Source organism: Eucyclogobius newberryi, unplaced genomic scaffold (assembly GCF_026437365.1).
Source record: "Eucyclogobius newberryi isolate DKJ021-1_F unplaced genomic scaffold, fEucNew1.0.hap1 SCAF_10, whole genome shotgun sequence".
In the NCBI taxonomy this organism is placed as follows: domain Eukaryota; kingdom Metazoa; phylum Chordata; class Actinopteri; order Gobiiformes; family Gobiidae; genus Eucyclogobius; species Eucyclogobius newberryi.
The window spans coordinates 2,171,945-2,191,942 of NW_027315724.1; positions in this window are offsets into that span (position 1 = coordinate 2,171,945).

Sequence of the window (19,998 nt, forward strand, 5' to 3'; positions counted from 1 at the left end):
AGTCAAAGAAGGATTTTTCAATGTTTTTTTGTTTCTTTTTTAATCTCGATGGCGACGCCTCAAAGTGCCACGCTCTAGTCATTATTATTATTATTTCATTTCATGAGCTGCTTGTGGAGCCACAGCGGTCCTGGGGGACACTGATGACCCATCAGCCTCTGCTCTCAGACGCCACATCAGGCAGAGGGAGCGGCGCCGTGTCCCGGGACGTTCCAGCAGGAGGCGGAGTTTGTGTCACGCAGAATGACCCTGTGAGCTGTTTGAATGGACCAACAATATTTTATTCACTGAGCCTAAGTGATGACCAGTGATGACCAGTGATGACCAGTGATGACCAGTGATGACCAGTGATGACCAGTGATGACCAGTGAGCACGAGTGTCCAGGGTCCCAGGGGCAGAGGGGAGATTAGGTTCCTTCTCTTTTTCAGCTGCAGTTCTGTTTCTTCACCAGGAGAAGTTGAGTTTGTCGATCATGTACAATATTTTGATTGACTCCTGTTGTACGCACGGCCTCGTGAAGGTCACGGGGCGTGGCCATATGCAAATCAAATGAAACGTTTTCTATCTGTGGCGATGCAGGTGAATCCCAGGTGTAGTGCTGTAGTGCCCGTCCTCTGTAGGACGCACTGGTGCAGTCTAGAACCTTTGTCTGTCCTGTGCTTTTTATGGACTCTGAGTCTGTGAGAGAAAATGAAATAAAGCTCCACTGACTCAGACCCAGTGGGCCCCGGGGCCCACGTCTGTCAGACTCATTTGATTGTAGAACGTCTTCTTCAGTTTGGTTTTGTATTTAATGTTAACCATGCTATAGTTTAAAGGTGAACTCTTGTTGTACTGTAAGAACAATAAAGCTTTGTGTGGGTTTGATCGTCCTCTCTTTGCTTTGTCTCTGGGGGTCTGCTCAGTGTCAGTGTTCTGAAGACCCTCTGCAGAGGGCGCATGCCAAGATGCGTCAAACACACAACCGCTGAACAAACAGGAAGTGCAGACTAAGACTGGAGACTGAGGGTCATCAGAGGAGTACCCCACGGGGGGAGAGTGGCTTTTCACACAGTACACGCCCTAATTAATATTACCCAACATTTATAACATACCATTTATATGTAGCAACAAAGAAGCGCCCTTTTGCGAGTTTTATTTTGAAAGTCTTAGACGGAAGTGTGGGTGCGCTGTTGCGCTTGACCACAGTCCCGTCCCGGGCAGATGCAGCTGGAGTTTGTCCGGACCGTGCAGCCTCCTCTGCGCTGCACCTCCTCGGGACACGGGACGAGTCAGATCTGTGGACTGTCCCGGGCCGCTCTGTGGTCCTCTGGCCCCTCTGCACACTCTGCACACTTTGGGGCCCCTGCTCTCCGGACACTCCCGCTATGAACACATCCATCTGCCGGGACCAGCACAAGCTGAACGGAGGGGACATGAGGCGCAGGCCGAGCTACCCCGGTGAGCTGCGGGACAAACAGGCCCGGAGGTCCGCCAGGATCTGGGTCAAAGTGGCCATGGCCCTGGCGTATTTCATGTGCGTGTCCGTGGCCGCGTTTGTCCTGGTCATTTATTACGTCTTCTTCTGGAAACCTGCGGACACGCGCCACAACACGAGCGTCAGCCTCAGCGCGTGTCCGCAGAGACTGGACTGACTTTGGACCGGGTCCTCTCCGGGTCCTCACTCCGGGTCCTCACTCCGGGGGGCGTGGCGCGCCCTCCGCACACGGGACGTCCCAAACACGCAGTATGGTCTGTTTCCATTTGTGGCATTCTCTTCTGATCCCGCACACTTCTAGAGACTTTTGCAGCACCGCACGGGAGTCTAAAGTGAAATGTAGCTCTACTGGACACATTAGCTCTACTGGACACATGTAGCTCTACTGGACACATTAGCTCTACTGGACACATGTAGCTCTACTGGACACATTAGCTCTACTGGACACATTAGCTCTACTGGACACATTAGCTCTACTGGACACATTAGCTCTACTGGACACATTAGCTCTACTGGACACATGTTCAATTCAATTTATTTTTGTAACGCCCAAAATCACAACAGCAGTTTCTTCTGAGGGCGACAGTGAAAAACAGATTTAACACTGTCCATAGGGACCAGGGACAATGTCCCAGAGTCCTCTGTCCTTAGACCCTCCTCCTGTCCTTAGACCCTCCTCCTGTCCTTAGACCCTCCTTCTGTCCTTAGACCCTCCTCCTGTCCTTAGACCCTCCTTCTGTCCTTAGACCCTCCTTCTGTCCTTAGACCCTCCTCCTGTCCTTAGACCCTCCCTCTGTCCTTAGACCCTCCTCCTGTCCTTAGACCCTCCTCCTGTCCTTAGACCCTCCTTCTGTCCTTACACCCTCCTCCTGTCCTTAGACCCTCCTCCTGTCCTTAGACCCTCCTTCTGTCCTTACACCCTCCTTCTGTCCTTAGACCCTCCTCCTGTCCTTAGACCCTCCCTCTGTCCTTAGACCCTCCTCCTGTCCTTAGACCCTCCTCCTGTCCTTAGACCCTCCTTCTGTCCTTAGACCCTCCTCCTGTCCTTAGACCCTCCTTCTGTCCTTAGACCCTCCTTCTGTCCTTAGACCCTCCTCCTGTCCTTAGACCCTCCCTCTGTCCTTAGACCCTCCTCCTGTCCTTAGACCCTCCTCCTGTCCTTAGACCCTCCTTCTGTCCTTACACCCTCCTCCTGTCCTTAGACCCTCCTCCTGTCCTTAGACCCTCCTCCTGTCCTTAGACCCTCCTTCTGTCCTTACACCCTCCTTCTGTCCTTACACCCTCCTTCTGTCCTTAGACCCTCCTCCTGTCCTTAGACCCTCTTCCTGTCCTTGGGACAAAGTATAAACCTGGGTTAGTTCCAGATGAAGGAGGATCTGACTCTCACAGACGAGAGGGAGACACTGGAGCTGGAGCCACTCTTCAGGTGTAGGACTCCTGGACAGGAGCTGGTCCCGGGGCCGACGCGACTCACACTTGAAGCCACTAACGGACTAAATATGTCTCACTTTATTTACACTTTGACCTTTGACCTTTTCATTTGCGTCTGACTCATCCAAACATCAACTCTTTGTTTTTGCTCCAAAAAATATTATAAAATGTGTTTTTGACTGTTTTTATTTTCATGTAAATGACGAGTTTGTTCTAATCAAATATACATTTCCTCCAGTGACTCGTGTCTTTATTGTTCTGCTGTGTTTGTGTCCCTGCTGGGGACAAGGAGGTCAGAGGAGGTCAGAGGAGGTCAGAGGAGGTCAGAGGAGGTCAGTGGAGGTCAGGGGAGGTCAGTGGAGGTCAGGGGAGGTCAGAGGAGGTCAGTGGAGGTCAGTGGAGGTCAGAGGAGGTCAGAGGAGGTCAGTGGAGGTCAGGGGAGGTCAGGGGAGGTCAGAGGAGGTCAGTGGAGGTCAGTGGAGGTCAGAGGAGGTCAGAGGAGGTCAGTGGAGGTCAGGGGAGGTCAGGGGAGGTCAGAGGAGGTCAGTGGAGGTCAGGGGAGGTCAGAGGAGGTCAGTGGAGGTCAGGGGAGGTCAGGGGAGGTCAGTGGAGGTCAGGGGAGGTCAGAGGAGGTCAGGGGAGGTCAGAGGAGGTCAGGGGAGGTCAGTGGAGGTCAGGGGAGGTCAGAGGAGGTCAGAGGAGGTCAGGGGAGGTCAGAGGAGGTCAGTGGAGGTCAGTGGAGGTCAGAGGAGGTCAGTGGAGGTCAGGGGAGGTCAGGGGAGGTCAGAGGAGGTCAGTGGAGGTCAGGGGAGGTCAGAGGAGGTCAGTGGAGGTCAGTGGAGGTCAGAGGAGGTCAGAGGAGGTCAGTGGAGGTCAGGGGAGGTCAGGGGAGGTCAGAGGAGGTCAGTGGAGGTCAGTGGAGGTCAGGGGAGGTCAGTGGAGGTCAGAGGAGGTCAGAGGAGGTCAGGGGAGGTCAGAGGAGGTCAGTGGAGGTCAGGGGAGGTCAGTGGAGGTCAGTGGAGGTCAGAGGAGGTCAGAGGAGGTCAGGGGAGGTCAGTGGAGGTCAGTGGAGGTCAGGGGAGGTCAGAGGAGGTCAGGGGAGGTCAGAGGAGGTCAGTGGAGGTCAGTGGAGGTCAGGGGAGGTCAGTGGAGGTCAGAGGAGGTCAGGGGAGGTCAGAGGAGGTCAGGGGAGGTCAGAGGAGGTCAGAGGAGGTCAGTGGAGGTCAGGGGAGGTCAGAGGAGGTCAGAGGAGGTCAGTGGAGGTCAGGGGAGGTCAGGGGAGGTCAGAGGAGGTCAGTGGAGGTCAGTGGAGGTCAGGGGAGGTCAGTGGAGGTCAGAGGAGGTCAGGGGAGGTCAGTGGAGGTCAGTGGAGGTCAGGGGAGGTCAGAGGAGGTCAGGGGAGGTCAGGGGAGGTCAGTGGAGGTCAGGGGAGGTCAGTGGAGGTCAGGGGAGGTCAGAGGAGGTCAGGGGAGGTCAGAGGAGGTCAGTGGAGGTCAGGGGAGGTCAGAGGAGGTCAGAGGAGGTCAGTGGAGGTCAGGGGAGGTCAGGGGAGGTCAGAGGAGGTCAGTGGAGGTCAGTGGAGGTCAGGGGAGGTCAGTGGAGGTCAGAGGAGGTCAGGGGAGGTCAGTGGAGGTCAGTGGAGGTCAGGGGAGGTCAGAGGAGGTCAGGGGAGGTCAGAGGAGGTCAGGGGAGGTCAGTGGAGGTCAGGGGAGGTCAGTGGAGGTCAGGGGAGGTCAGAGGAGGTCAGGGGAGGTCAGAGGAGGTCAGAGGAGGTCAGAGGAGGTCAGGGGAGGTCAGAGGAGGTCAGAGGAGGTCAGAGGAGGTCAGTGGAGGTCAGGGGAGGTCAGAGGAGGTCAGAGGAGGTCAGTGGAGGTCAGGGGAGGTCAGGGGAGGTCAGTGGAGGTCAGAGGAGGTCAGTGGAGGTCAGGGGAGGTCAGAGGAGGTCAGAGGAGGTCAGGGGAGGTCAGTGGAGGTCAGGGGAGGTCAGAGGAGGTCAGGGGAGGTCAGTGGAGGTCAGAGGAGGTCAGGGGAGGTCAGAGGAGGTCAGGGGAGGTCAGGGGAGGTCAGTGGAGGTCAGGGGAGGTCAGTGGAGGTCAGAGGAGGTCAGAGGAGGTCAGGGGAGGTCAGTGGAGGTCAGTGGAGGTCAGGGGAGGTCAGGGGAGGTCAGAGGAGGTCAGGGGAGGTCAGTGGAGGTCAGTGGAGGTCAGGGGAGGTCAGGGGAGGTCAGGGGAGGTCAGAGGAGGTCAGGGGAGGTCAGGGGAGGTCAGAGGAGGTCAGTGGAGGTCAGGGGAGGTCAGAGGAGGTCAGGGGAGGTCAGAGGAGGTCAGAGGAGGTCAGGGGAGGTCAGGGGAGGTCAGTGGAGGTCAGTGGAGGTCAGTGGAGGTCAGGGGAGGTCAGAGGAGGTCAGGGGAGGTCAGAGGAGGTCAGAGGAGGTCAGTGGAGGTCAGGGGAGGTCAGAGGAGGTCAGGGGAGGTCAGAGGAGGTCAGAGGAGGTCAGTGGAGGTCAGGGGAGGTCAGAGGAGGTCAGGGGAGGTCAGAGGAGGTCAGGGGAGGTCAGGGGAGGTCAGAGGAGGTCAGGGGAGGTCAGGGGAGGTCAGGGGAGGTCAGGGGAGGTCAGAGGAGGTCAGGGGAGGTCAGAGGAGGTCAGTGGAGGTCAGTGGAGGTCAGAGGAGGTCAGGGGAGGTCAGAGGAGGTCAGGGGAGGTCAGAGGAGGTCAGTGGAGGTCAGTGGAGGTCAGGGGAGGTCAGTGGAGGTCAGAGGAGGTCAGGGGAGGTCAGGGGAGGTCAGTGGAGGTCAGGGGAGGTCAGTGGAGGTCAGGGGAGGTCAGTGGAGGTCAGGGGAGGTCAGAGGAGGTCAGTGGAGGTCAGGGGAGGTCAGTGGAGGTCAGTGGAGGTCAGAGGAGGTCAGAGGAGGTCAGGGGAGGTCAGTGGAGGTCAGTGGAGGTCAGGGGAGGTCAGAGGAGGTCAGGGGAGGTCAGTGGAGGTCAGGGGAGGTCAGGGGAGGTCAGAGGAGGTCAGTGGAGGTCAGGGGAGGTCAGTCGAGGTCAGGGGAGGTCAGAGGAGGTCAGTGGAGGTCAGGGGAGGTCAGTGGAGGTCAGAGGAGGTCAGAGGAGGTCAGGGGAGGTCAGTGGAGGTCAGTGGAGGTCAGGGGAGGTCAGAGGAGGTCAGGGGAGGTCAGAGGAGGTCAGGGGAGGTCAGTGGAGGTCAGGGGAGGTCAGTGGAGGTCAGTGGAGGTCAGGGGAGGTCAGAGGAGGTCAGGGGAGGTCAGAGGAGGTCAGGGGAGGTCAGAGGAGGTCAGAGGAGGTCAGTGGAGGTCAGGGGAGGTCAGAGGAGGTCAGGGGAGGTCAGAGGAGGTCAGGGGAGGTCAGGGGAGGTCAGGGGAGGTCAGGGGAGGTCAGAGGAGGTCAGGGGAGGTCAGAGGAGGTCAGTGGAGGTCAGTGGAGGTCAGAGGAGGTCAGGGGAGGTCAGAGGAGGTCAGAGGAGGTCAGTGGAGGTCAGTGGAGGTCAGTGGAGGTCAGGGGAGGTCAGTGGAGGTCAGAGGAGGTCAGGGGAGGTCAGGGGAGGTCAGGGGAGGTCAGTGGAGGTCAGTGGAGGTCAGGGGAGGTCAGAGGAGGTCAGGGGAGGTCAGAGGAGGTCAGGGGAGGTCAGAGGAGGTCAGTGGAGGTCAGTGGAGGTCAGGGGAGGTCAGGGGAGGTCAGAGGAGGTCAGTGGAGGTCAGGGGAGGTCAGTGGAGGTCAGTGGAGGTCAGAGGAGGTCAGAGGAGGTCAGGGGAGGTCAGTGGAGGTCAGTGGAGGTCAGGGGAGGTCAGAGGAGGTCAGGGGAGGTCAGTGGAGGTCAGGGGAGGTCAGGGGAGGTCAGAGGAGGTCAGTGGAGGTCACTGGAGGTCAGGGGAGGTCAGTCGAGGTCAGGGGAGGTCAGAGGAGGTCAGTGGAGGTCAGGGGAGGTCAGTGGAGGTCAGAGGAGGTCAGAGGAGGTCAGGGGAGGTCAGTGGAGGTCAGTGGAGGTCAGGGGAGGTCAGAGGAGGTCAGGGGAGATCAGAGGAGGTCAGTGGAGGTCAGTGGAGGTCAGTGGAGGTCAGTGGAGGTCAGGGGAGGTCAGAGGAGGTCAGGGGAGGTCAGTGGAGGTCAGAGGAGGTCAGAGGAGGTCAGGGGAGGTCAGAGGAGGTCAGAGGAGGTCAGAGGAGGTCAGGGGAGGTCAGAGGAGGTCAGGGGAGGTCAGAGGAGGTCAGGGGAGGTCAGAGGAGGTCAGTGGAGGTCAGTGGAGGTCAGGGGAGGTCAGAGGAGGTCAGGGGAGGTCAGAGGAGGTCAGAGGAGGTCAGTGGAGGTCAGGGGAGGTCAGAGGAGGTCAGGGGAGGTCAGAGGAGGTCAGGGGAGGTCAGGGGAGGTCAGGGGAGGTCAGAGGAGGTCAGGGGAGGTCAGAGGAGGTCAGTGGAGGTCAGTGGAGGTCAGAGGAGGTCAGGGGAGGTCAGAGGAGGTCAGGGGAGGTCAGAGGAGGTCAGTGGAGGTCAGGGGAGGTCAGTGGAGGTCAGAGAAGGTCAGAGGAGGTCAGGGGAGGTCAGGGGAGGTCAGTGGAGGTCAGGGGAGGTCAGGGGAGGTCAGAGGAGGTCAGTGGAGGTCAGGGGAGGTCAGAGGAGGTCAGGGGAGGTCAGAGGAGGTCAGTGGAGGACAGGGGAGGTCAGTGGAGGTCAGTGGAGGTCAGAGGAGGTCAGAGGAGGTCAGGGGAGGTCAGTGGAGGTCAGTGGAGGTCAGTGGAGGTCAGGGGAGGTCAGAGGAGGTCAGGGGAGGTCAGGGGAGGTCAGTGGAGGTCAGTGGAGGTCAGGGGAGGTCAGTGGAGGTCAGTGGAGGTCAGGGGAGGTCAGAGGAGGTCAGGGGAGGTCAGTGGAGGTCAGAGGAGGTCAGGGGAGGTCAGAGGAGGTCAGGGGAGGTCAGAGGAGGTCAGAGGAGGTCAGGGGAGGTCAGAGGAGGTCAGAGGAGGTCAGTGGAGATCAGGGGAGGTCAGAGGAGGTCAGAGGAGGTCAGTGGAGGTCAGGGGAGGTCAGGGGAGGTCAGTGGAGGTCAGAGGAGGTCAGGGGAGGTCAGGGGAGGTCAGGGGAGGTCAGAGGAGGTCAGGGGAGGTCAGGTTAGTGTTAGGGTTAGTGTTAGGGTTAGTGTTAGTGTTAGGGTTAGGGTTAGGGTTAGGGTTAGGGTTAGGGTTAGGGTTAGTGTTAGTGTTAGTGTTAGTGTTAGGGTTAGGGTTAGTGTTAGTGTTAGTGTTAGTGTTAGTGTTAGGGTTAGGGTTAGGGTTAGTGTTAGTGTTAGTGTTAGTGTTAGTGTTAGTGTTAGTGTTAGTGTTAGTGTTAGTGTTAGTATTAGTATTAGTATTAGGGCTAGGGTTAGTGTTAGGGCTAGTGTTAGTGTTAGTGTTAGTGTTAATGTTAGTGTTAGGGCTAGGGTTAGGGTTAGTGTTAGTGTTAGTGTTAGTGTTAGTGTTAGTGTTAGTGTTAGGGTTAGTGTTAGTGTTAGTGTTAGTGTTAGTGTTAGTGTTAGTGTTAGTGTTAGTGTTAGGGTTAGGGTTAGGGTTAGGGTTAGGGTTAGTGTTAGTGTTAGTGGGTTAGGGTTAGGGTTAGGGTTAGGGCTAGGGTTAGTGTTAGTGTTAGTGTAAGTGTTAGGGTTAGGGTTAGGGTTAGTGTTAGTGTTAGTGTTAGTGTTAGTGTTAGGGTTAGTGTTAGTGTTAGTGTTAGTGTTAGTGTTAGTGTTAGTGTTAGGGTTAGTGTTAGGGTTAGGGCTAGGGTTGGTGTTAGTGTTAGTGTTAGTGTTAGTGTTAGTGTAAGTGTTAGGGTTAGGGTTAGGGTTAGTGTTAGTGTTAGTGTTAGTGTTAGTGTTAGTGTTAGTGTTAGGGTTAGTGTTAGTGTTAGTGTTAGTGTTAGGGTTAGGGTTAGGGTGAGGGTTAGGGTTAGGGTTAGTGTTAGTGTTAGTGTTAGTGTTAGGGTTAGTGTTAGTGTTAGTGTTAGGGTTAGTGTTAGTGTTAGGGTTAGGGTTAGTGTTAGTGTTAGTGTTAGGGTTAGTGTTAGGGTTAGTGTTAGTGTTAGTGTTAGTGTTAGTGTTAGGGTTAGGGTTAGGGTTAGTGTTAGTGTTAGGGTTAGTGTTAGTGTTAGTGTTAGTGTTAGTGTTAGTGTTAGTGTTAGGGTTAGGGTTAGTGTTAGTGTTAATGTTAGTGTTAGTGTTAGTGTTAGTGTTAGGGTTAGTGTTAATGTTAGTGTTAGTGTTAGGGCTAGGGTTAGTGTTAATGTTAGTGTTAGTGTTAGTGTTAGTGTTAGGGTTAGTGTTAGTGTTAGTGTTAGTGTTAGGGTTAGGGTTAGGGTTAGTGTTAGTGTTAGTGGGTTAGGGTTAGGGTTAGGGTTAGGGTTAGGGCTAGGGTTAGTGTTAGTGTTAGTGTAAGTGTTAGGGTTAGGGGTAGTGTTAGTGTTAGTGTTAGTGTTAGGGTTAGTGTTAGTGTTAGTGTTAGTGTTAGGGTTAGGGTTAGTGTTAGGGTTAGGGCTAGGGTTAGTGTTAGTGTTAGTGTTAGTGTTAGTGTTAGTGTAAGTGTTAGGGTTAGGGTTAGGGTTAGTGTTAGTGTTAGTGTTAGTGTTAGTGTTAGTGTTAGTGTTAGGGTTAGTGTTAGGGTTAGTGTTAGTGTTAGTGTTAGTGTTAGTGTTAGGGTTAGGGTTAGGGTTAGGGTTAGGGTTAGGGTTAGGGTTAGGGTTAGTGTTAGTGTTAGTGTTAGTGTTAGTGTTAGTGTTAGGGTTAGGGTTAGTGTTAGTGTTAGTGTTAGTGTTAGGGTTAGTGTTAGTGTTAGGGTTAGGGTTAGTGTTAGGGTTAGGGTTAGTGTTAGTGTTAGTGTTAGTGTTAGTGTTAGGGTTAGTGTTAGGGTTAGTGTTAGTGTTAGTGTTAATGTTAGTGTTAGTGTTAGTGTTAGTGTTAGGGTTAGTGTTAATGTTAGTGTTAGTGTTAGTGTTAGGGCTAGGATTAGTGTTAGTGTTAGTGTTAGGGCTAGGGTTAGGGTTAGTGTTAATGTTAGTGTTAGTGTTAGTGTTAGGGCTAGGGTTAGTGTTAATGTTAGTGTTAGTGTTAGTGTTAGTGCTAGGGTTAGGGTTAGGGTTAGTGTTAGTGTTAATGTTAGTGTTAGTGTTAGGGCTAGTGTTAGTGTTAGGGTTAGTGTTAGTGTTAGTGTTAGGGTTAGTGTTAGTGTTAGTGTTAGTGTTAGTGTTATTGTTAGGGCTAGGGTTAGGGTTAGTGTTAATGTTAGTGTTAGTGTTAGTGTTAGTGTTAGGGCTAGGGTTAGTGTTAATGTTAGTGTTAGTGTTAGTTTTAGTGTTAGTGTTAGGGCTAGGGTTAGGGTTAGGGTTAGGGTTAGTGTTAGTGTTAGTGTTAGTGTTAGTGTTAGTGTTAGGGTTAGGGTTAGGGTTAGGGTTAGTGTTAGTGTTAGTGTTAGTGTTAGGGTTAGTGTTAATGTTAGTGTTAGTGTTATTGTTAGGGCTAGGGTTAGGGTTAGGGTTAATGTTAGTGTTAGTGTTAGGGCTAGGTTTAGTGTTAATGTTAGTGTTAGTGTTAGTGTTAGTGTTAGGGCTAGGGTTAGGGTTAGTGTTAGTGTTAGTGTTAGTGTTAGGGCTAGGGTTAGTGTTAGTGTTAGTGTTAGGGCTAGGGTTAGTGTTAGTGTTAGTGTTAGTGTTAGGGCTAGGGTTAGTGTTAATGTTAGTGTTAGTGTTAGTGTTAGTGTTAGTGTTAGTGTTAGTGTTAGTGTTAATGTTAGTGTTAGTGTTAATGTTAGTGTTAGTGTTAATGTTAGTGTTAGTGTTAGTGTTAGGGCTAGGGCTAGGGCTAGGGTTAGGGTTAGTGTTAGTGTTAGTGTTAGTGTTAGTGTAAGTGTTAGTGTTAGTGTTAGTGTTAGTGTTAGTGTTAGGGCTAGGGTTAGGGCTAGGGTTAGGGTTAGTGTTAGGGTTAGTGTTAGTGTTAGTGTTAGTGTTAGTGTTAATGTTAGTGTTAGTGTTAGTGTTAGGGCTAGGGTTAGTGTTAGTGTTAGTGTTAGTGTTAGTGTTAGGGTTAGGGTTAGTGTTAGTGTTAGTGTTAGTGTTAGTGTTAGGGCTAGGGTTAGGGTTAGTGTTAGTGTTAGTATTAGGGCTAGGGTTAGTGTTAATGTTAGTGTTAGTGTTAGTGTTAGGGCTAGGGTTAGGGTTAGTGTTAGTGTTAATGTTAGTGTTAGTGTTCGTGTTAGTGTTAATGTTAGTGTTAGTGTTAGTGTTAGTGTTAGTGTTAGTGTTAGTGTTAGTGTTAGTGTTAGTGTTAGGGCTAGGGTTAGGGTTAGGGTTAGTGTTAGTGTTAGTGTTAGTGTTAGTGTTAGTGTTAGTGTTAGTGTTAGGGCTAGGGTTAGTGTTAGGGTTAGGGTTAGTGTTAGGGTTAGTGTTAGTGTTAGTGTTAGTGTTATGGTTATGGTTATGGTTAGGGTTAGTGTTAGTGTTAGTGTTAGTGTTAATGTTAATGTTAGTGTTAGTGTTAGTGTTAATGTTAGTGTTAGTGTTAGTGTTAGTGTTAGTGTTAGGGCTAGGGTTAGGGTTAGGGTTAGTGTTAATGTTAGTGTTAGTGTTAGTGTTATGGTTATGGTTATGGTTAGGGTTAGTGTTAGTGTTAGTGTTAGTGTTAGGGTTAGTGTTAGTGTTAGGGTTAGGGTTAGGGTTAGGGTTAGTGTTAGTGTTAGTGTTAGGGTTAGTGTTAGTGTTAGTGTTAGTGTTAGTGTTAGTGTTAGTGTTAGTGTTAGGGTTAGTGTTAGGGTTAGTGTTAGGGTTAGGGTTAGTGTTAGTGTTAGGGTTAGTGTTAGGGTTAGTGTTAGTGTTAGTGTTAGTGTTAGGGTTAGTGTTAGGGTTAGTGTTAGGGTTAGTGTTAGTGTTAGGGTTAGGGTTAGTGTTAGTGTTAGTGTTAGTGTTAGTTTTAGTGTTAGTGTTAGTTTTAGTGTTAGTGTTAGTGTTAGTGTTAGTGTTAGTGTTAGTGTTAGGGTTAGTGTTAGTGTTAGTGTTAGTGTTAGTGTTAGTGTTAGTGTTAGTGTTAGTGTTAGTGTTAGTGTTAGGGTTAGGTTTAGGGTTAGTGTTAGTGTTAGTGTTAGTGTTAATGTTAATGTTAGTGTTAGTGTTAGTGTTAGTGTTAATGTTAGTGTTAGTGTTAGTGTTAGGGCTAGGGTTAGGGTTAGTGGGTTAGGGTTAGGGTTAGGGTTAGTGTTAATGTTAGTGTTAGTGTTAGTGTTAGTGTTAGTGTTAGGGCTAGGATTAGTGTTAGTGTTAGTGTTAGGGCTAGGGTTAGGGTTAGTGTTAATGTTAGTGTTAGTGTTAGGGCTAGGGTTAGTGTTAATGTTAGTGTTAGTGTTAGTGTTAGGGCTAGGGTTAGGGTTAGGGTTAGTGTTAGTGTTAGTGTTAATGTTAGTGTTAGTGTTAATGTTAGTGTTAGGGCTAGGGTTAGTGTTAGTGTTAGTGTTAGTGTTAGGGTTAGTGTTAGGGTTAGTGTTAGTGTTAGTGTTAGTGTTAGGGTTAGTGTTAGTGTTAGTGTTAGTGTTAGTGTTAGTGTTAATGTTAGGGTTAGTGTTAGTGTTAGGGTTAGGGTTAGTGTTAGGGTTAGTGTTAGGGTTAGGGTTAGTGTTAGTGTTAGGGTTAGTGTTAGGGTTAGTGTTAGGGTTAGTGTTAGTGTTAGTGTTAGGGTTAGTGTTAGTGTTAGGGTTAGTGTTAGTGTTAGTGTTAGTGTTAGTGTTAGTGTTAGTTTTAGTGTTAGTGTTAGTGTTAGTGTTAGTGTTAGGGTTAGTGTTAGTGTTAGTGTTAGTGTTAGTGTTAGTGTTAGTGTTAGTGTTAGGGTTAGGGTTAGTGTTAGTGTTAGTTTTAGGGCTAGGGCTAGGGTTAGGGTTAGTGTTAGTGTTAGTGTTAGGCTAGGGTTAGTGTTAGTGTTAGTGTTACGGCTAGGGTTAGGGTTAGTGTTAGTGTTAATGTTAGTGTTAGTGTTAGTGTTAGGGCTAGGGTTAGTGTTAGTGTTAGTGTTAGTGTTAGGGTTAGGGTTAGTGTTAGTGTTAGTGTTAGTGTTAGTGTTAGGGCTAGGGTTAGGGTTAGTGTTAGTGTTAGTATTAGGGCTAGGGTTAGTGTTAATGTTAGTGTTAGTGTTAGTGTTAGGGCTAGGGTTAGGGTTAGTGTTAGTGTTAATGTTAGTGTTAGTGTTAGTGTTAATGTTAGTGTTAGTGTTAGTGTTAGTGTTAGTGTTAGTGTTAGTGTTAGTGTTAGGGCTAGGGTTAGGGTTAGGGTTAGTGTTAGTGTTAGTGTTAGTGTTAGTGTTAGTGTTAGGGCTAGGGTTAGTGTTAGGGTTAGTGTTAGTGTTAGTGTTAGGGCTAGGGTTAGTGTTGGTGTTAATGTTAATGTTAGTGTTAGTGTTAGGGCTAGGGTTAGGGTTAGTGTTAGTGTTAGTATTAGGGCTAGGGTTAGTGTTAATGTTAGTGTTAGTGTTAGTGTTAGGGCTAGGGTTAGGGTTAGTGTTAGGGTTAGGGTTAGTGTTAGTGTTAGTGTTAGTGTTAGTGTTAGTGTTAGGGTTAGGGTTAGTGTTAGTGTTAGTGTTAGTGTTAATGTTAGTGTTAGTGTTAGTGTTAGGGTTAGTGTTAATGTTAGTGTTAGTGTTAGTGTTAGTGTTAGGGCTAGGATTAGTGTTAGTGTTAGTGTTAGGGCTAGGATTAGTGTTAGTGTTAGTGTTAGTGTTAGTGTTAGGGCTAGGGTAAGGTTTAGTGTTAATGTTAGTGTTAGGGCTAGGGTTAGTGTTAATGTTAGTGTTAGTGTTAGTGCTAGGGTTAGGGTTAGGGTTAGTGTTAGTGTTAGTGTTAATGTTAATGTTAATGTTAGTGTTAGTGTTAGGGCTAGTGTTAGTGTTAGGGTTAGTGTTAGTGTTAGTGTTAGTGTTAGTGTTAGTGTTAGTGTTATTGTTAGGGCTAGGGTTAGGGTTAGGGTTAATTTTAGTGTTAGGGCTAGGGTTAGTGTTAATGTTAGTGTTAGTGTTAGTGTTAGTGTTAGTGTTAGGGCTAGGGTTAGGGTTAGTGTTAGTGTTAGTGTTAGTGTTAGTGTTAGGGCTAGGGTTATTGTTAGTGTTAGTGTTAGTGTTAGGGCTAGGGTTAGTGTTAGTGTTAGTGTTAGTGTTAGGGCTAGGGTTAGTGTTAATGTTAGTGTTAGTGTTAGGGCTAGGGTTAGGGTTAGTGTTAGTGTTAATGTTAGTGTTAATGTTAGTGTTAGTGTTAGTGTTAGTGTTAGTGTTAATGTTAGTGTTAGTGTTAGTGTTAGGGCTAGGGCTAGGGCTAGGGTTAGGGCTAGTTTTAGTGTTAGTGTTAGTTTTAGTGTTAGTGTTAGTGTTAGTGTTAGTGTTAGTGTTAGTGTTAGGGTTAGTGTTAGTGTTAGTGTTAGTGTTAGTGTTAGTGTTAGTGTTAGTGTTAGTGTTAGGGTTAGGTTTAGGGTTAGTGTTAGTGTTAGTGTTAGTGTTAATGTTAATGTTAGTGTTAGTGTTAGTGTTAGTGTTAGTGTTAGTGTTAATGTTAGTGTTAGTGTTAGTGTTAGGGCTAGGGTTAGGGTTAGTGGGTTAGGGTTAGGGTTAGGGTTAGTGTTAATGTTAGTGTTAGTGTTAGTGTTAGTGTTAGTGTTAGGGCTAGGATTAGTGTTAGTGTTAGTGTTAGGGCTAGGGTTAGGGTTAGTGTTAATGTTAGTGTTAGTGTTAGGGCTAGGGTTAGTGTTAATGTTAGTGTTAGTGTTAGTGTTAGGGCTAGGGTTAGGGTTAGGGTTAGTGTTAGTGTTAATGTTAGTGTTAGTGTTAATGTTAGTGTTAGGGCTAGGGTTAGTGTTAGTGTTAGTGTTAGTGTTAGGGTTAGTGTTAGGGTTAGTGTTAGTGTTAGTGTTAGTGTTAGGGTTAGTGTTAGTGTTAGTGTTAGTGTTAGTGTTAGTGTTAGTGTTAGTGTTAATGTTAGGGTTAGTGTTAGTGTTAGGGTTAGGGTTAGGGTTAGTGTTAGGGTTAGTGTTAGGGTTAGGGTTAGTGTTAGTGTTAGGGTTAGTGTTAGGGTTAGTGTTAGTGTTAGTGTTAGTGTTAGGGTTAGTGTTAGTGTTAGGGTTAGTGTTAGTGTTAGTGTTAGTGTTAGTGTTAGTTTTAGTGTTAGTGTTAGTGTTAGTGTTAGTGTTAGGGTTAGTGTTAGTGTTAGTGTTAGTGTTAGTGTTAGTGTTAGGGTTAGGGTTAGGGTTAGTGTTAGTGTTAGTTTTAGGGCTAGGGCTAGGGTTAGGGTTAGTGTTAGTGTTAGTGTTAGGCTAGGGTTAGTGTTAGTGTTAGTGTTACGGCTAGGGTTAGGGTTAGTGTTAGTGTTAATGTTAGTGTTAGTGTTAGTGTTAGGGCTAGGGTTAGTGTTAGTGTTAGTGTTAGTGTTAGGGTTAGGGTTAGTGTTAGTGTTAGTGTTAGTGTTAGGGCTAGGGTTAGGGTTAGTGTTAGTGTTAGTATTAGGGCTAGGGTTAGTGTTAATGTTAGTGTTAGTGTTAGTGTTAGGGCTAGGGTTAGGGTTAGTGTTAGTGTTAATGTTAGTGTTAGTGTTAGTGTTAATGTTAGTGTTAGTGTTAGTGTTAGTGTTAGTGTTAGTGTTAGTGTTAGTGTTAGTGTTAGGGCTAGGGTTAGGGTTAGGGTTAGTGTTAGTGTTAGTGTTAGTGTTAGTGTTAGTGTTAGTGTTAGTGTTAGGGCTAGGGTTAGTGTTAGGGTTAGTGTTAGTGTTAGTGTTAGGGCTAGGGTTAGTGTTGGTGTTAATGTTAATGTTAATGTTAGTGTTAGGGCTAGGGTTAGGGTTAGTGTTAGTGTTAGTATTAGGGCTAGGGTTAGTGTTAATGTTAGTGTTAGTGTTAGCGTTAGGGCTAGGGTTAGGGTTAGTGTTAGGGTTAGGGTTAGTGTTAGTGTTAGTGTTAGTGTTAGTGTTAGGGTTAGGGTTAGTGTTAGTGTTAGTGTTAATGTTAGTGTTAGTGTTAGTGTTAGTGTTAGTGTTAATGTTAGTGTTAGTGTTAGTGTTAGTGTTAGGGCTAGGATTAGTGTTAGTGTTAGTGTTAGTGTTAGGGCTAGGATTAGTGTTAGTGTTAGTGTTAGTGTTAGTGTTAGTGTTAGGGCTAGGGTAAGGTTTAGTGTTAATGTTAGTGTTAGGGCTAGGGTTAGTGTTAATGTTAGTGTTAGTGTTAGTGCTAGGGTTAGGGTTAGGGTTAGTGTTAGTGTTAGTGTTAGTGTTAGTGTTAATGTTAATGTTAGTGTTAGTGTTAGGGCTAGTGTTAGTGTTAGGGTTAGTGTTAGTGTTAGTGTTAGTGTTAGTGTTAGTGTTAGTGTTAGTGTTAGTGTTATTGTTAGGGCTAGGGTTAGGGTTAGGGTTAATGTTAGTGTTAGGGCTAGGGTTAGTGTTAATGTTAGTGTTAGTGTTAGTGTTAGTGTTAGGGCTAGGGTTAGGGTTAGTGTTAGTGTTAGTGTTAGTGTTAGTGTTAGGGCTAGGGTTAGTGTTAGTGTTAGTGTTAGTGTTAGGGCTAGGGTTAGTGTTAGTGTTAGTGTTAGTGTTAGGGCTAGGGTTAGTGTTAATGTTAGTGTTAGTGTTAGGGCTAGGGTTAGGGTTAGTGTTAGTGTTAATGTTAGTGTTAGTGTTAATGTTAGTGTTAGTGTTAGTGTTAATGTTAGTGTTAGTGTTAGTGTTAGGGCTAGGGCTAGGGCTAGGGTTAGGGCTAGTGTTAGTGTTAGTGTTAGTGTTAGTGTTAGTGTTAATGTTAGTGTTAGTGTTAGTGTTAGTGTTAGTGTTAGTGTTAGTGTTAGTGTTAGTGTTAGTGTTAGGGCTAGTGTTAGGGTTAGGGTTAGTGTTAGTGTTAGTGTTAGTGTTAGTGTTAGTTTTAGTGTTAGTTTTAGTGTTAGTGTTAGTGTTAGTGTTAATGTTAGTGTTAGTGTTAGTGTTAGGGCTAGGGTTAGTGTTAATGTTAGTGTTAGTGTTAGTGTTAGGGCTAGGGTTAGGGTTAGGGTTAGTGTTAGTGTTAGTGTTAGTGTTAGTTTTAGTGTTAGTGTTAGTGTTAGTGTTAGGGTTAGTGTTAGTGTTAGTGTTAGTGTTAGTGTTAGTGTTAGTGTTAGGGTTAGGGTTAGGGTTAGTGTTAGTGTTAGTGTTAGTTTTAGGGCTAGGGCTAGGGTTAGGGTTAGGGTTAGTGTTAGTGTTAGTGTTAGTGTTAGGCTAGGGTTAGTGTTAGTGTTAGTGTTACGGCTAGTGTTAGGGTTAGTGTTAGTGTTAATGTTAGTGTTAGTGTTAGGGCTAGGGTTAGTGTTAGTGTTAGTGTTAGTGTTAGTGTTAGTGTTAGTGTTAGTGTTAGGGTTAGGGTTAGTGTTAGTGTTAGTGTTAGTGTTAGTGTTAGGGCTAGGGTTAGGGTTAGTGTTAGTGTTAGTATTAGGGCTAGGGTTAGTGTTAATGTTAGTGTTAGTGTTAGTGTTAGGGCTAGGGTTAGGGTTAGTGTTAGTGTTAATGTTAGTGTTAGTGTTAGTGTTAATGTTAGTGTTAGTGTTAGTGTTAGTGTTAGTGTTAGTGTTAGGGCTAGGGTTAGGGTTAGGGTTAGTGTTAGTGTTAGTGTTAGTGTTAGTGTTAGTGTTAGTGTTAGTGTTAGTGTTAGGGCTAGGGTTAGTGTTAGGGTTAGTGTTAGTGTTAGTGTTAGGGCTAGGGTTAGTGTTAGTGTTAATGTTAATGTTAGTGTTAGTGTTAGTGTTAGGGCTAGGGCTAGGGTTAGTGTTAGTGTTAGTATTAGGGCTAGGGTTAGTGTTAATGTTAGTGTTAGTGTTAGTGTTAGGGCTGGGGTTAGGGTTAGTGTTAGGGTTAGGGTTAGTGTTAGTGTTAGTGTTAGTGTTAGGGTTAGGGTTAGTGTTAGTGTTAGTGTTAGTGTTAATGTTAGTGTTAGTGTTAGGGTTAGTGTTAATGTTAGTGTTAGTGTTAGTGTTAGTGTTAGGGCTAGGATTAGTGTTAGTGTTAGTGTTAGTGTTAGTGTTAGTGTTAGTGTTAGTGTTAGGGCTAGGGTAAGGTTTAGTGTTAATGTTAGTGTTAGGGCTAGGGTTAGTGTTAATGTTAGTGTTAGTGCTAGGGTTAGGGTTAGGGTTAGTGTTAGTGTTAGTGTTAGTGTTAATGTTAATGTTAGTGTTAGTGTTAGGGCTAGTGTTAGGGTTAGTGTTAGTGTTAGTGTTAGTGTTAGTGTTAGTGTTATTGTTAGGGCTAGGGTTAGGGTTAGGGTTAATGTTAGTGTTAGGGCTAGGGTTAGTGTTAATGTTAGTGTTAGTGTTAGTGTTAGTGTTAGGGCTAGGGTTAGGGTTAGTGTTAGTGTTAGTGTTAGTGTTAGGGCTAGGGTTAGTGTTAGTGTTAGTGTTAGGGCTAGGGTTAGTGTTAGTGTTAGTGTTAGGGCTAGGGTTAGTGTTAATGTTAGTGTTAGTGTTAGGGCTAGGGTTAGGGTTAGTGTTAGTGTTAATGTTAGTGTTAGTGTTAATGTTAGTGTTAGTGTTAGTGTTAATGTTAGTGTTAGTGTTAGTGTTAGGGCTAGGGCTAGGGCTAGGGTTAGGGTTAGTGTTAGTGTTAGTGTTAGTGTTAGTGTTAGTGTTAGTGTTAGGGCTAGTGTTAGGGTTAGGGTTAGTGTTAGTGTTAGTGTTAGTGTTAGTTTTAGTGTTAGTGTTAGTTTTAGTGTTAGTGTTAGTGTTAGTGTTAGTGTTAGTGTTAGTGTTAGGGTTAGGTTTAGGGTTAGTGTTAGTGTTAGTGTTAGTGTTAGTGTTAATGTTAATGTTAGTGTTAGTGTTAGTGTTAGTGTTAGTGTTAATGTTAGTGTTAGTGTTAGTGTTAGTGTTAGTGTTAGGGTTAGTGGGTTAGGGTTAGTGGGTTAGGGTTAGGGTTAGGGTTAGTGTTAATGTTAGTGTTAGTGTTAGTGTTAGTGTTAGGGCTAGGATTAGTGTTAGTGTTAGGGCTAGGGTTAGGGTTAGTGTTAATGTTAGTGTTAGTGTTAGTGTTAGGGCTAGGGTTAGTGTTAATGTTAGTGTTAGTGTTAGGGCTAGGGTTAGGGTTAGGGTTAGTGTTAGTGTTAGTGTTAGTGTTAGTGTTAGTTTTAGTGTTAGTGTTAGTGTTAGTTTTAGTGTTAGTGTTAGTGTTAGTGTTAGTGTTAGTGTTAGTGTTAGGGTTAGTGTTAGTGTTAGTGTTAGTGTTAGTGTTAGTGTTAGTGTTAGTGTTAGTGTTAGGGTTAGGTTTAGGGTTAGTGTTAGTGTTAGTGTTAATGTTAATGTTAGTGTTAGTGTTAGTGTTAGTGTTAGTGTTAGTGTTAATGTTAGTGTTAGTGTTAGTGTTAGGGCTAGGGTTAGTGGGTTAGGGTTAGGGTTAGGGTTAGGGTTAGTGTTATTGTTAGTGTTAGTGTTAGTGTTAGTGTTAGGGCTAGGATTAGTGTTAGTGTTAGGGCTAGGGTTAGGGTTAGTGTTAATGTTAGTGTTAGTGTTAGGGCTAGGGTTAGTGTTAATGTTAGTGTTAGTGTTAGTGTTAGGGCTAGGGTTAGGGTTAGGGTTAGTGTTAATGTTAATGTTAGTGTTAGTGTTAGTGTTAGGGCTAGGGTTAGTGTTAGTGTTAGTGTTAGTGTTAGGGTTAGTGTTAGGGTTAGTGTTAGTGTTACTGTTAGTGTTAGGGTTAGTGTTAGTGTTAGTGTTAGTGTTAATGTTAGGGTTAGTGTTAGTGTTAGGGTTAGTGTTAGGGTTAGTGTTAGGGTTAGGGTTAGTGTTAGTGTTAGGGTTAGTGTTAGGGTTAGTGTTAGGGTTAGTGTTAGGGTTAGTGTTAGTGTTAGGGTTAGTGTTAGTGTTAGGGTTAGGTTTAGGGTTAGTGTTAGTGTTAGTGTTAGTGTTAATGTTAATGTTAGTGTTAGTGTTAGTGTTAATGTTAGTGTTAGTGTTAGTGTTAGTGTTAGGGCTAGGGTTAGGGTTAGTGGGTTAGGGTTAGGGTTAGGGTTAGTGTTAATGTTAGTGTTAGTGTAAGTGTTAGTGTTAGGGCTAGGATTAGTGTTAGTGTTAGTGTTAGGGCTAGGGTTAGGGTTAGTG